Source organism: Elephas maximus, chromosome 17, assembly GCF_024166365.1.
Source record: "Elephas maximus indicus isolate mEleMax1 chromosome 17, mEleMax1 primary haplotype, whole genome shotgun sequence".
NCBI classification, from domain to species: Eukaryota; Metazoa; Chordata; class Mammalia; order Proboscidea; family Elephantidae; genus Elephas; species Elephas maximus.
The window spans coordinates 91,154,353-91,171,622 of record NC_064835.1 but is presented as its reverse complement, the minus strand read 5'-3'; positions in this window follow the sequence as shown (position 1 = coordinate 91,171,622).

Here is a 17,270-nt window from a genome sequence, read left to right as displayed (position 1 = left end):
CCACACTACCTAACACTAACCATAAATCTAACACTATGCCAAACCCTATCTCTACCCATAAAACCCGAAACCCAACCCGAACCCCGAACTGGAACCCGAACCCTAACCCTAACCCTAACCCTCGAACCCTAACCCGAACCCTAACCCTAATCCTAACCGTCGAATGTAAACCAAACCCTCAAACACTCACCATAACCCTAACCATAGAACCCTAACCCTAACCCTCGAACCCTAACCCGAACCCTTACCCTCGAACTCTACCTTAACCCTAACCCCCTAACCTTAACCCTAACCCACTAACGCTAACCGTAACCCTAACCCTCTAATCCTAACCCTGACCCTCTAAGCATAACCCTAACCCTCTAACACTAACACTAACCCTAACCTTCTAACCCTATCGCCTAACGCTAACCCTAACCCCTAACCTGAACCCTAACCCCCAACCCTAACTCTAATCTGAACACCCTAACCCTAACCCAAATACTCTAACCCGAAGCCTAACCCGAAGCACCTAACCCTAAACGGAACCCCGTAACCCTAACCCTGTTACCCTAACCCCCAACCCTAACAGTAACCCTAATCCTAAACCCCTAACCCTAAACTCTGACCCCTTAACACTAACCCCCAACCCTGGCCCTTGACCCTGACCCTTGACCCTGACCCCTGACCCTGACCCCTAACACTAACCCTGACACTAACCCTCACCCTTAAACCTAACCATAACCCTAACCCCTAACCTAACCCTAACCCAACCCTTATCGTCTAACCGTCTAACCCTAACCCTAACCCTCTAACCCTAACCCTCAAACCCTAACCGGTAACCCCAGATGTTACCCAAATCTTAACCACTGTCCTTAACACAATCTTTAAGCCTGTATCTAACACTTACCTTAACTTTAAGACAAGATAGAACCCTAACCTTAACTCTAGGTCAAATGCTAGCTAGAGATCTAACCAGAACCCTAATCCTGATCTTAGATTAAACACTACTTCTAACCCTCAACATAACTTTAAACCTAGATCTAACCCTAACCCTTACCCTAACTTCTAACCCTCAGCCTAACTCTAAACCTACTAACCCTAACCCAACCCTGATAAAACCCTAAATCTATCCCTAGTCTAACCCTAGATGTGACACTATGCCTGACCATAACCCTAATGCCTAACCCTACCACACTACCGAACACTAACCATAAATCTAACACTATGCCAAAACCCTATCTCTAATCATAAAAGCGGAACCCGAGCCCTAACCTGAGCCCTAATCCTAACTCTAAACCTGACAGGCGAACCCTCGCCCTCACCCTAACCCTAAGCCTCGAAAGTACCCTAAACCCTCAAACCCTTATCCTAACACTTACCCTCGAACCCTAACCATAACCCTCGAACCCTAACCCTAACCCTCGAATCCTAACCCAAAACTTAACCCTCGTAATCTACCCTAACCCTTACCGTCCAAACTTAACCCTAACCCTCTAACCCTAACCGTACCCCTAACCCTCTAATCCTAACCCTAACCCTCTAACCATAACCCTAACCCTCTAACACTAACCTTAACCTTCTAACCCTATCGCCTAATGCTAACTCTAACCCCTAACCCGAACCCAAACCCCCAACCCTAACCCTAATCTGAACAGCCTAACCCTAACCCAAATACCCTAACCCGAAGCCTAACCCGAAACCCCTAGCCCTAAACAGAACCCCGTAACCCTAACCCTGTAACCCTAACCCCCAACCCTAACACTAACCCCTAACCCTAAACTCTAACCACCTAAAACTAACCTCCTAACCCTGGCCCTTGACCCTGACCCCTGACAATAACCCTGACACTAACCCTAACCCTTAAACGTACCCATAACCCTAACCCCTTAACCTAACCATAACCCTAACGCTTATCGTTTAACAGTCTAACCCTAACACTAACCCTGTAACCTTAACCCTCTAACCCTAACCGCTAACCCCAGATGTTACCCCAATCATAACCACTATCCTTAACACCATCTTTAAGCCTATATCTAACACTTACCTTAACTTTAAGACAAGATAGATCCTTAACCTCAAGTCTAGGTCAAATGCTAGCTACAGATCTAACCAGAACCCTAATCTTAGATTAAACACTACTTCTAACCCTCAACATAACTCTAAATCTAGATCTAACCCTAACCCTTACCCTAACTTCTAACCCTCAGCCTAACTGTAAACCTACTAACCGTATCCCAACCCTGATAGAACCCTAAATCTATCCCTAGTCTAACCATAAATGTGCCACTATGTCTGACGATAACCCTAATGCCTAAACCTACCACACTACCTAACACTAACCATAAATCTAACACTATGCCAAACCCTATCTCTACCCATAAAACCCGAAACCCAACCCGAACCCCGAACTGGAACCCGAACCCTAACCCTAACCCTCGAAAACTAACCTGAACCCTAACCCTAACCCTAACCATCGAATGTAAACCAAACCCTCAAACACTCACCATAACCCTAACCCTAGAACCCTAACCCTAATCCTCGAACCCTAACCCGAACCCTTACCCTCGAACTCTACCTTAACCCTAACCCCCAACCTTAATCCTAACCCACTAACCCTAACCGTAACCCTAACGCTCTAATCCTAGCCCTGACCCTCTAAGCATAACCCTAACCCTCTAACACTAACACTAACCCTAACCTTCGAACCTTATCGCCTAACGCTAACCCTAACCCCTAACCCGAACCCAAACCCCCAACCCTAACTCTAATCTGAACACCCTAACCCTAACCCAAATACCCTAACCCGAAGCCTAACCCGAAGCACCTAACCCTAAACGGAACCCTGCAACCCTAACCCTGTAAACCTAACCCCCCACCCTAACCCTAACCCTAATCCTAAACCCCTAACCCTAAACTCTGACCCCTTAACACTAACCCCCAACCCTGGCCCTTGACCCTGACCCTTGACCCTGACCCCTGACCCTGACCCCTAACACTAACCCTGACACTAACCCTAACCCTTAAACCTAACCATAACCCTAACCCCTAACCTAACCCTAACCCAACCCTTATCGTCTAACCGTCTAACCCTAACCCTAACCCTCTAACCCTAACCCTCTAACCCTAACCGCTAACCCCAGATGTTACCCAAATCATAACCACTATCCTTAACGCAATCTTTAAGCCTGTATCTAACACTTACCCGTACTTTAAGACAAGATAGAGCCCTAGCCTTAACTCTAGGTCAAATGCTAGCTACAGATCTAACCAGAACCCTAATCTTAGATTAAACACTACTTCTAACCCTCAACATAACTCTAAATCTAGATCTAACACAAACCCTTACCCTAACTTCTAACCCTCAGCCTAACTCTAAACCTACTAACCCTATCCCAACCCTGATAGAACCCTAAATCTATCCCTAGTCTAACCATAAATGTGACACTATGTCTGACGATAACCTTAATGCCTAAACCTACCACACTACCTAACACTAACCATAAATCTAACACTATGCCAAACCCTATCTCTACCCATAAAACCCGAAACCCAACCCGAACCCCGAACTGGAACCCGAACCCTAACCCTAACCCTAACCCTCGAACCCTAACCCGAACCCTAACCCTAATCCTAACCGTCGAATGTAAACCAAACCCTCAAACACTCACCATAACCCTAACCATAGAACCCTAACCCTAACCCTCGAACCCTAACCCGAACCCTTACCCTCGAACTCTACCTTAACCCTAACCCCCTAACCTTAACCCTAACCCACTAACGCTAACCGTAACCCTAACCCTCTAATCCTAACCCTGACCCTCTAAGCATAACCCTAACCCTCTAACACTAACACTAACCCTAACCTTCTAACCCTATCGCCTAACGCTAACCCTAACCCCTAACCTGAACCCTAACCCCCAACCCTAACTCTAATCTGAACACCCTAACCCTAACCCAAATACTCTAACCCGAAGCCTAACCCGAAGCACCTAACCCTAAACGGAACCCCGTAACCCTAACCCTGTTACCCTAACCCCCAACCCTAACAGTAACCCTAATCCTAAACCCCTAACCCTAAACTCTGACCCCTTAACACTAACCCCCAACCCTGGCCCTTGACCCTGACCCTTGACCCTGACCCCTGACCCTGACCCCTAACACTAACCCTGACACTAACCCTCACCCTTAAACCTAACCATAACCCTAACCCCTAACCTAACCCTAACCCAACCCTTATCGTCTAACCGTCTAACCCTAACCCTAACCCTCTAACCCTAACCCTCAAACCCTAACCGGTAACCCCAGATGTTACCCAAATCTTAACCACTGTCCTTAACACAATCTTTAAGCCTGTATCTAACACTTACCTTAACTTTAAGACAAGATAGAACCCTAACCTTAACTCTAGGTCAAATGCTAGCTAGAGATCTAACCAGAACCCTAATCCTGATCTTAGATTAAACACTACTTCTAACCCTCAACATAACTTTAAACCTAGATCTAACCCTAACCCTTACCCTAACTTCTAACCCTCAGCCTAACTCTAAACCTACTAACCCTAACCCAACCCTGATAAAACCCTAAATCTATCCCTAGTCTAACCCTAGATGTGACACTATGCCTGACCATAACCCTAATGCCTAACCCTACCACACTACCGAACACTAACCATAAATCTAACACTATGCCAAAACCCTATCTCTAATCATAAAAGCGGAACCCGAGCCCTAACCTGAGCCCTAATCCTAACTCTAAACCTGACAGGCGAACCCTCGCCCTCACCCTAACCCTAAGCCTCGAAAGTACCCTAAACCCTCAAACCCTTATCCTAACACTTACCCTCGAACCCTAACCATAACCCTCGAACCCTAACCCTAACCCTCGAATCCTAACCCAAAACTTAACCCTCGTAATCTACCCTAACCCTTACCGTCCAAACTTAACCCTAACCCTCTAACCCTAACCGTACCCCTAACCCTCTAATCCTAACCCTAACCCTCTAACCATAACCCTAACCCTCTAACACTAACCTTAACCTTCTAACCCTATCGCCTAATGCTAACTCTAACCCCTAACCCGAACCCAAACCCCCAACCCTAACCCTAATCTGAACAGCCTAACCCTAACCCAAATACCCTAACCCGAAGCCTAACCCGAAACCCCTAGCCCTAAACAGAACCCCGTAACCCTAACCCTGTAACCCTAACCCCCAACCCTAACACTAACCCCTAACCCTAAACTCTAACCACCTAAAACTAACCTCCTAACCCTGGCCCTTGACCCTGACCCCTGACAATAACCCTGACACTAACCCTAACCCTTAAACGTACCCATAACCCTAACCCCTTAACCTAACCATAACCCTAACGCTTATCGTTTAACAGTCTAACCCTAACACTAACCCTGTAACCTTAACCCTCTAACCCTAACCGCTAACCCCAGATGTTACCCCAATCATAACCACTATCCTTAACACCATCTTTAAGCCTATATCTAACACTTACCTTAACTTTAAGACAAGATAGATCCTTAACCTCAAGTCTAGGTCAAATGCTACCTACAGATCTAACCATAACCCTAATCCTGATGTTAGGTTAAACACTACTTCTAACCCTCAACATAACTCTAAACCTAGATCTAACCCTAACCCTTACCCTAACTTCTAACCCTCAGCCTAACTCTAAACCTACTAACCCTAAACCAACCCTGATAGAACCCTAAATCTATCCCTAGTCTAACCTTAGATGTGACACTATGTCTGACCATAACCCTAATGCCTAACCCTACCACACTACCTAACACTAACCATAAATCTCACACTATGCCAAAACCCTATCTCTAACCATAAAACCCGAACCCGAGCCCTAACCTGAGCCCTAACCCTAACCCTAAACCTAACACGCGAACCCTCACCCTCACTCTCACCCTAACCCTAGAACGTACCTGAACCCTCAAACCCTTATCCTAACACTTACCCTCGAACTTAACCCAAACCCTTGAACCCTAACCCTAACCCTCGAATCCTAACCCAAAACTTAACCCTCGAACTCTACCCTAACCCTTACCGTCCAACCTTAACCCCAACCCTCTAACCTTAACCGTAATCCTAACCCTCTAACCATAACCCTAACCCTCTAACACTACCCCTAACCCTAACCTTCTAACCCTATAGCCTAACGGTAACCGTAACCCCTTATCCGAACCCGACCAGCAACACTAACTCTGCTCCGAACACCCTAACACTAACCCAAACACCCTAACCCGAAGCCTAACCCGAAACCCCTAGCCCTAAACAGAACCCCGTAACCCTAACCCTGTAACCGTAACCCCCAACCCTAACCCTAACACTAACCCCTAACCCTAAACTCTAACCCCCTAAAACTAACCTCCTAACCCTGGCCCTTGACCCTGACCCCTGACCCTGACCCCTGACAATAACCCTGACACTAACCCTAACCCTTAAACATACCCATAACCCTAACCCCTTAACCTAACCCTAACCCTAACGCTTATCGTCTAACAGTCTAACCCTAACCCTCACCCTGTAACCTTAACCCTCTAACCCTAACCGCTAAACCCAGATGTTACCCAAATCATAACCACTATCCTTAACACAATCTTGAAGCCTATATCTAACACTTACCTTAACTTTAAGACAAGATAGATCCTTAACCTTAAGTCTAGGTCAAATGCTAGCTACAGATCTAACCAGAACCCTAATCTTAGATTAAACACTACTTCTAACCCTCAACATAACTCTAAATCTAGATCTAACCCTAACCCTTACCCTAACTTCTAACCCTCAGCCTAACTGTAAACCTACTAACCCTACCCCAACCCTGATAGAACCCTAAATCTATCCCTAGTCTAACCATAAATGTGACACTATGTCTGACGATAACCTTAATGCCTAAACCTACCACACTACCTAACACTAACCATAAATCTAACACTATGCCAAGCCCTATCTCTACCCATAAAACCCGAAACCCAACCCGAACCCCGAACTGGAACCCGAACCCTAACCCTAACCCTCGAAAACTAACCTGAACCCTAACCCTAACCCTAACCATCGAATGTAAACCAAACCCTCAAACACTCACCATAACCCTAACCCTAGAACCCTAACCCTAATCCTCGAACCCTAACCCGAACCCTTACCCTCGAACTCTACCTTAACCCTAACCCCCAACCTTAATCCTAACCCACTAACCCTAACCGTAACCCTAACGCTCTAATCCTAGCCCTGACCCTCTAAGCATAACCCTAACCCTCTAACACTAACACTAACCCTAACCTTCGAACCTTATCGCCTAACGCTAACCCTAACCCCTAACCCGAACCCAAACCCCCAACCCTAACTCTAATCTGAACACCCTAACCCTAACCCAAATACCCTAACCCGAAGCCTAACCCGAAGCACCTAACCCTAAACGGAACCCTGCAACCCTAACCCTGTAAACCTAACCCCCCACCCTAACCCTAACCCTAATCCTAAACCCCTAACCCTAAACTCTGACCCCTTAACACTAACCCCCAACCCTGGCCCTTGACCCTGACCCTTGACCCTGACCCCTGACCCTGACCCCTAACACTAACCCTGACACTAACCCTAACCCTTAAACCTAACCATAACCCTAACCCCTAACCTAACCCTAACCCAACCCTTATCGTCTAACCGTCTAACCCTAACCCTAACCCTCTAACCCTAACCCTCTAACCCTAACCGCTAACCCCAGATGTTACCCAAATCATAACCACTATCCTTAACACAATCTTTAAGCCTGTATCTAACACTTACCCGTACTTTAAGACAAGATAGAGCCCTAGCCTTAACTCTAGGTCAAATGCTAGCTACAGATCTAACCAGAACCCTAATCTTAGATTAAACACTACTTCTAACCCTCAACATAACTCTAAATCTAGATCTAACACAAACCCTTACCCTAACTTCTAACCCTCAGCCTAACTCTAAACCTACTAACCCTATCCCAACCCTGATAGAACCCTAAATCTATCCCTAGTCTAACCATAAATGTGACACTATGTCTGACGATAACCTTAATGCCTAAACCTACCACACTACCTAACACTAACCATAAATCTAACACTATGCCAAACCCTATCTCTACCCATAAAACCCGAAACCCAACCCGAACCCCGAACTGGAACCCGAACCCTAACCCTAACCCTAACCCTCGAACCCTAACCCGAACCCTAACCCTAATCCTAACCGTCGAATGTAAACCAAACCCTCAAACACTCACCATAACCCTAACCATAGAACCCTAACCCTAACCCTCGAACCCTAACCCGAACCCTTACCCTCGAACTCTACCTTAACCCTAACCCCCTAACCTTAACCCTAACCCACTAACGCTAACCGTAACCCTAACCCTCTAATCCTAACCCTGACCCTCTAAGCATAACCCTAACCCTCTAACACTAACACTAACCCTAACCTTCTAACCCTATCGCCTAACGCTAACCCTAACCCCTAACCTGAACCCTAACCCCCAACCCTAACTCTAATCTGAACACCCTAACCCTAACCCAAATACTCTAACCCGAAGCCTAACCCGAAGCACCTAACCCTAAACAGAACCCCGTAACCCTAACCCTGTTACCCTAACCCCCAACCCTAACAGTAACCCTAATCCTAAACCCCTAACCCTAAACTCTGACCCCTTAACACTAACCCCCAACCCTGGCCCTTGACCCTGACCCTTGACCCTGACCCCTGACCCTGACCCCTAACACTAACCCTGACACTAACCCTCACCCTTAAACCTAACCATAACCCTAACCCCTAACCTAACCCTAACCCAACCCTTATCGTCTAACCGTCTAACCCTAACCCTAACCCTCTAACCCTAACCCTCAAACCCTAACCGGTAACCCCAGATGTTACCCAAATCTTAACCACTGTCCTTAACACAATCTTTAAGCCTGTATCTAACACTTACCTTAACTTTAAGACAAGATAGAACCCTAACCTTAACTCTAGGTCAAATGCTAGCTAGAGATCTAACCAGAACCCTAATCCTGATCTTAGATTAAACACTACTTCTAACCCTCAACATAACTTTAAACCTAGATCTAACCCTAACCCTTACCCTAACTTCTAACCCTCAGCCTAACTCTAAACCTACTAACCCTAACCCAACCCTGATAAAACCCTAAATCTATCCCTAGTCTAACCCTAGATGTGACACTATGTCTGACCATAACCCTAATGCCTAACCCTACCACACTACCTAACACTAACCATAAATCTCACACTATGCCAAAACCCTATCTCTAACCATAAAACCCGAACCCGAGCCCTAACCTGAGCCCTAACCCTAACCCTAAACCTAACACGCGAACCCTCACCCTCACTCTCACCCTAACCCTAGAACGTACCTGAACCCTCAAACCCTTATCCTAACACTTACCCTCGAACTTAACCCAAACCCTTGAACCCTAACCCTAACCCTCGAATCCTAACCCAAAACTTAACCCTCGAACTCTACCCTAACCCTTACCGTCCAACCTTAACCCCAACCCTCTAACCTTAACCGTAATCCTAACCCTCTAACCATAACCCTAACCCTCTAACACTACCCCTAACCCTAACCTTCTAACCCTATAGCCTAACGGTAACCGTAACCCCTTATCCGAACCCGACCAGCAACACTAACTCTGCTCCGAACACCCTAACACTAACCCAAACACCCTAACCCGAAGCCTAACCCGAAACCCCTAGCCCTAAACAGAACCCCGTAACCCTAACCCTGTAACCGTAACCCCCAACCCTAACCCTAACACTAACCCCTAACCCTAAACTCTAACCCCCTAAAACTAACCTCCTAACCCTGGCCCTTGACCCTGACCCCTGACCCTGACCCCTGACAATAACCCTGACACTAACCCTAACCCTTAAACATACCCATAACCCTAACCCCTTAACCTAACCCTAACCCTAACGCTTATCGTCTAACAGTCTAACCCTAACCCTCACCCTGTAACCTTAACCCTCTAACCCTAACCGCTAAACCCAGATGTTACCCAAATCATAACCACTATCCTTAACACAATCTTGAAGCCTATATCTAACACTTACCTTAACTTTAAGACAAGATAGATCCTTAACCTTAAGTCTAGGTCAAATGCTAGCTACAGATCTAACCAGAACCCTAATCTTAGATTAAACACTACTTCTAACCCTCAACATAACTCTAAATCTAGATCTAACCCTAACCCTTACCCTAACTTCTAACCCTCAGCCTAACTGTAAACCTACTAACCCTACCCCAACCCTGATAGAACCCTAAATCTATCCCTAGTCTAACCATAAATGTGACACTATGTCTGACGATAACCTTAATGCCTAAACCTACCACACTACCTAACACTAACCATAAATCTAACACTATGCCAAGCCCTATCTCTACCCATAAAACCCGAAACCCAACCCGAACCCCGAACTGGAACCCGAACCCTAACCCTAACCCTCGAAAACTAACCTGAACCCTAACCCTAACCCTAACCATCGAATGTAAACCAAACCCTCAAACACTCACCATAACCCTAACCCTAGAACCCTAACCCTAATCCTCGAACCCTAACCCGAACCCTTACCCTCGAACTCTACCTTAACCCTAACCCCCAACCTTAATCCTAACCCACTAACCCTAACCGTAACCCTAACGCTCTAATCCTAGCCCTGACCCTCTAAGCATAACCCTAACCCTCTAACACTAACACTAACCCTAACCTTCGAACCTTATCGCCTAACGCTAACCCTAACCCCTAACCCGAACCCAAACCCCCAACCCTAACTCTAATCTGAACACCCTAACCCTAACCCAAATACCCTAACCCGAAGCCTAACCCGAAGCACCTAACCCTAAACGGAACCCTGCAACCCTAACCCTGTAAACCTAACCCCCCACCCTAACCCTAACCCTAATCCTAAACCCCTAACCCTAAACTCTGACCCCTTAACACTAACCCCCAACCCTGGCCCTTGACCCTGACCCTTGACCCTGACCCCTGACCCTGACCCCTAACACTAACCCTGACACTAACCCTAACCCTTAAACCTAACCATAACCCTAACCCCTAACCTAACCCTAACCCAACCCTTATCGTCTAACCGTCTAACCCTAACCCTAACCCTCTAACCCTAACCCTCTAACCCTAACCGCTAACCCCAGATGTTACCCAAATCATAACCACTATCCTTAACACAATCTTTAAGCCTGTATCTAACACTTACCCGTACTTTAAGACAAGATAGAGCCCTAGCCTTAACTCTAGGTCAAATGCTAGCTACAGATCTAACCAGAACCCTAATCTTAGATTAAACACTACTTCTAACCCTCAACATAACTCTAAATCTAGATCTAACACAAACCCTTACCCTAACTTCTAACCCTCAGCCTAACTCTAAACCTACTAACCCTATCCCAACCCTGATAGAACCCTAAATCTATCCCTAGTCTAACCATAAATGTGACACTATGTCTGACGATAACCTTAATGCCTAAACCTACCACACTACCTAACACTAACCATAAATCTAACACTATGCCAAACCCTATCTCTACCCATAAAACCCGAAACCCAACCCGAACCCCGAACTGGAACCCGAACCCTAACCCTAACCCTAACCCTCGAACCCTAACCCGAACCCTAACCCTAATCCTAACCGTCGAATGTAAACCAAACCCTCAAACACTCACCATAACCCTAACCATAGAACCCTAACCCTAACCCTCGAACCCTAACCCGAACCCTTACCCTCGAACTCTACCTTAACCCTAACCCCCTAACCTTAACCCTAACCCACTAACGCTAACCGTAACCCTAACCCTCTAATCCTAACCCTGACCCTCTAAGCATAACCCTAACCCTCTAACACTAACACTAACCCTAACCTTCTAACCCTATCGCCTAACGCTAACCCTAACCCCTAACCTGAACCCTAACCCCCAACCCTAACTCTAATCTGAACACCCTAACCCTAACCCAAATACTCTAACCCGAAGCCTAACCCGAAGCACCTAACCCTAAACAGAACCCCGTAACCCTAACCCTGTTACCCTAACCCCCAACCCTAACAGTAACCCTAATCCTAAACCCCTAACCCTAAACTCTGACCCCTTAACACTAACCCCCAACCCTGGCCCTTGACCCTGACCCTTGACCCTGACCCCTGACCCTGACCCCTAACACTAACCCTGACACTAACCCTCACCCTTAAACCTAACCATAACCCTAACCCCTAACCTAACCCTAACCCAACCCTTATCGTCTAACCGTCTAACCCTAACCCTAACCCTCTAACCCTAACCCTCAAACCCTAACCGGTAACCCCAGATGTTACCCAAATCTTAACCACTGTCCTTAACACAATCTTTAAGCCTGTATCTAACACTTACCTTAACTTTAAGACAAGATAGAACCCTAACCTTAACTCTAGGTCAAATGCTAGCTAGAGATCTAACCAGAACCCTAATCCTGATCTTAGATTAAACACTACTTCTAACCCTCAACATAACTTTAAACCTAGATCTAACCCTAACCCTTACCCTAACTTCTAACCCTCAGCCTAACTCTAAACCTACTAACCCTAACCCAACCCTGATAAAACCCTAAATCTATCCCTAGTCTAACCCTAGATGTGACACTATGTCTGACCATAACCCTAATGCCTAACCCTACCACACTACCGAACACTAACCATAAATCTAACACTATGCCAAAACCCTATCTCTAATCATAAAAGCGGAACCCGAGCCCTAACCTGAGCCCTAATCCTAACTCTAAACCTGACAGGCGAACCCTCGCCCTCACCCTAACCCTAAGCCTCGAAAGTACCCTAAACCCTCAAACCCTTATCCTAACACTTACCCTCGAACCCTAACCATAACCCTCGAACCCTAACCCTAACCCTCGAATCCTAACCCAAAACTTAACCCTCGTAATCTACCCTAACCCTTACCGTCCAAACTTAACCCTAACCCTCTAACCCTAACCGTACCCCTAACCCTCTAATCCTAACCCTAACCCTCTAACCATAACCCTAACCCTCTAACACTAACCTTAACCTTCTAACCCTATCGCCTAACGCTAACTCTAACCCTTAACCCGAACCCAAACCCCCAACCCTAACCCTAATCTGAACAGCCTAACCCTAACCCAAATACCCTAACCCGAAGCCTAACCCGAAACCCCTAGCCCTAAACAGAACCCCGTAACCCTAACCCTGTAACCCTAACCCCCAACCCTAACACTAACCCCTAACCCTAAACTCTAACCACCTAAAACTAACCTCCTAACCCTGGCCCTTGACCCTGACCCCTGACAATAACCCTGACACTAACCCTAACCCTTAAACGTACCCATAACCCTAACCCCTTAACCTAACCATAACCCTAACGCTTATCGTTTAACAGTCTAAACCTAACACTAACCCTGTAACCTTAACCCTCTAACCCTAACCGCTAACCCCAGATGTTACCCCAATCATAACCACTATCCTTAACACCATCTTTAAGCCTATATCTAACACTTACCTTAACTTTAAGACAAGATAGATCCTTAACCTCAAGTCTAGGTCAAATGCTACCTACAGATCTAACCATAACCCTAATCCTGATGTTAGGTTAAACACTACTTCTAACCCTCAACATAACTCTAAACCTAGATCTAACCCTAACCCTTACCCTAACTTCTAACCCTCAGCCTAACTCTAAACCTACTAACCCTAAACCAACCCTGATAGAACCCTAAATCTATCCCTAGTCTAACCTTAGATGTGACACTATGTCTGACCATAACCCTAATGCCTAACCCTACCACACTACCTAACACTAACCATAAATCTCACACTATGCCAAAACCCTATCTCTAACCATAAAACCCGAACCCGAGCCCTAACCTGAGCCCTAACCCTAACCCTAAACCTAACACGCGAACCCTCACCCTCACTCTCACCCTAACCCTAGAACGTACCTGAACCCTCAAACCCTTATCCTAACACTTACCCTCGAACTCTAACCCAAACCCTTGAACCCTAACCCTAACCCTCGAATCCTAACCCAAAACTTAACCCTCGAACTCTACCCTAACCCTTACCGTCCAACCTTAACCCCAACCCTCTAACCTTAACCGTAATCCTAACCCTCTAACCATAACCCTAACCCTCTAACACTACCCCTAACCCTAACCTTCTAACCCTATAGCCTAACGGTAACCGTAACCCCTTATCCGAACCCGACCAGCAACACTAACTCTGCTCCGAACACCCTAACACTAACCCAAACACCCTAACCCGAAGCCTAACCCGAAACCCCTAGCCCTAAACAGAACCCCGTAACCCTAACCCTGTAACCGTAACCCCCAACCCTAACCCTAACACTAACCCCTAACCCTAAACTCTAACCCCCTAAAACTAACCTCCTAACCCTGGCCCTTGACCCTGACCCCTGACCCTGACCCCTGACAATAACCCTGACACTAACCCTAACCCTTAAACATACCCATAACCCTAACCCCTTAACCTAACCCTAACCCTAACGCTTATCGTCTAACAGTCTAACCCTAACCCTCACCCTGTAACCTTAACCCTCTAACCCTAACCGCTAAACCCAGATGTTACCCAAATCATAACCACTATCCTTAACACAATCTTGAAGCCTATATCTAACACTTACCTTAACTTTAAGACAAGATAGATCCTTAACCTTAAGTCTAGGTCAAATGCTAGCTACAGATCTAACCAGAACCCTAATCTTAGATTAAACACTACTTCTAACCCTCAACATAACTCTAAATCTAGATCTAACCCTAACCCTTACCCTAACTTCTAACCCTCAGCCTAACTGTAAACCTCCTAACCGTATCCCAACCCTGATAGAACCCTAAATCTATCCCTAGTCTAACCATAAATGTGACACTATGTCTGACGATAACCCTAATGCCTAAACCTACCACACTACCTAACACTAACCATAAATCTAACACTATGCCAAACCCTATCTCTACCCATAAAACCCGAAACCCAACCCGAACCCCGAACTGGAACCCGAACCCTAACCCTAACCCTCGAAAACTAACCTGAACCCTAACCCTAACCCTAACCATCGAATGTAAACCAAACCCTCAAACACTCACCATAACCCTAACCCTAGAACCCTAACCCTAATCCTCGAACCCTAACCCGAACCCTTACCCTCGAACTCTACCTTAACCCTAACCCCCAACCTTAATCCTAACCCACTAACCCTAACCGTAACCCTAACGCTCTAATCCTAGCCCTGACCCTCTAAGCATAACCCTAACCCTCTAACACTAACACTAACCCTAACCTTCGAACCTTATCGCCTAACGCTAACCCTAACCCCTAACCCGAACCCAAACCCCCAACCCTAACTCTAATCTGAACACCCTAACCCTAACCCAAATACCCTAACCCGAAGCCTAACCCGAAGCACCTAACCCTAAACGGAACCCTGCAACCCTAACCCTGTAAACCTAACCCCCTACCCTAACCCTAACCCTAATCCTAAACCCCTAACCCTAAACTCTGACCCCTTAACACTAACCCCCAACCCTGGCCCTTGACCCTGACCCTTGACCCTGACCCCTGACCCTGACCCCTAACACTAACCCTGACACTAACCCTAACCCTTAAACCTAACCATAACCCTAACCCCTAACCTAACCCTAACCCAACCCTTATCGTCTAACCGTCTAACCCTAACCCTAACCCTCTAACCCTAACCCTCTAACCCTAACCGCTAACCCCAGATGTTACCCAAATCATAACCACTATCCTTAACACAATCTTTAAGCCTGTATCTAACACTTACCCGTACTTTAAGACAAGATAGAGCCCTAGCCTTAACTCTAGGTCAAATGCTAGCTACAGATCTAACCAGAACCCTAATCTTAGATTAAACACTACTTCTAACCCTCAACATAACTCTAAATCTAGATCTAACACAAACCCTTACCCTAACTTCTAACCCTCAGCCTAACTCTAAACCTACTAACCCTATCCCAACCCTGATAGAACCCTAAATCTATCCCTAGTCTAACCATAAATGTGACACTATGTCTGACGATAACCTTAATGCCTAAACCTACCACACTACCTAACACTAACCATAAATCTAACACTATGCCAAACCCTATCTCTACCCATAAAACCCGAAACCCAACCCGAACCCCGAACTGGAACCCGAACCCTAACCCTAACCCTAACCCTCGAACCCTAACCCGAACCCTAACCCTAATCCTAACCGTCGAATGTAAACCAAACCCTCAAACACTCACCATAACCCTAACCATAGAACCCTAACCCTAACCCTCGAACCCTAACCCGAACCCTTACCCTCGAACTCTACCTTAACCCTAACCCCCTAACCTTAACCCTAACCCACTAACGCTAACCGTAACCCTAACCCTCTAATCCTAACCCTGACCCTCTAAGCATAACCCTAACCCTCTAACACTAACACTAACCCTAACCTTCTAACCCTATCGCCTAACGCTAACCCTAACCCCTAACCTGAACCCTAACCCCCAACCCTAACTCTAATCTGAACACCCTAACCCTAACCCAAATACTCTAACCCGAAGCCTAACCCGAAGCACCTAACCCTAAACAGAACCCCGTAACCCTAACCCTGTTACCCTAACCCCCAACCCTAACAGTAACCCTAATCCTAAACCCCTAACCCTAAACTCTGACCCCTTAACACTAACCCCCAACCCTGGCCCTTGACCCTGACCCTTGACCCTGACCCCTGACCCTGACCCCTAACACTAACCCTGACACTAACCCTCACCCTTAAACCTAACCATAACCCTAACCCCTAACCTAACCCTAACCCAACCCTTATCGTCTAACCGTCTAACCCTAACCCTAACCCTCTAACCCTAACCCTCAAACCCTAACCGGTAACCCCAGATGTTACCCAAATCTTAACCACTGTCCTTAACACAATCTTTAAGCCTGTATCTAACACTTACCTTAACTTTAAGACAAGATAGAACCCTAACCTTAACTCTAGGTCAAATGCTAGCTAGAGATCTAACCAGAACCCTAATCCTGATCTTAGATTAAACACTACTTCTAACCCTCAACATAACTTTAAACCTAGATCTAACCCTAACCCTTACCCTAACTTCTAACCCTCAGCCTAACTCTAAACCTACTAACCCTAACCCAACCCTGATAAAACCCTAAATCTATCCCTAGTCTAACCCTAGATGTGACACTATGTCTGACC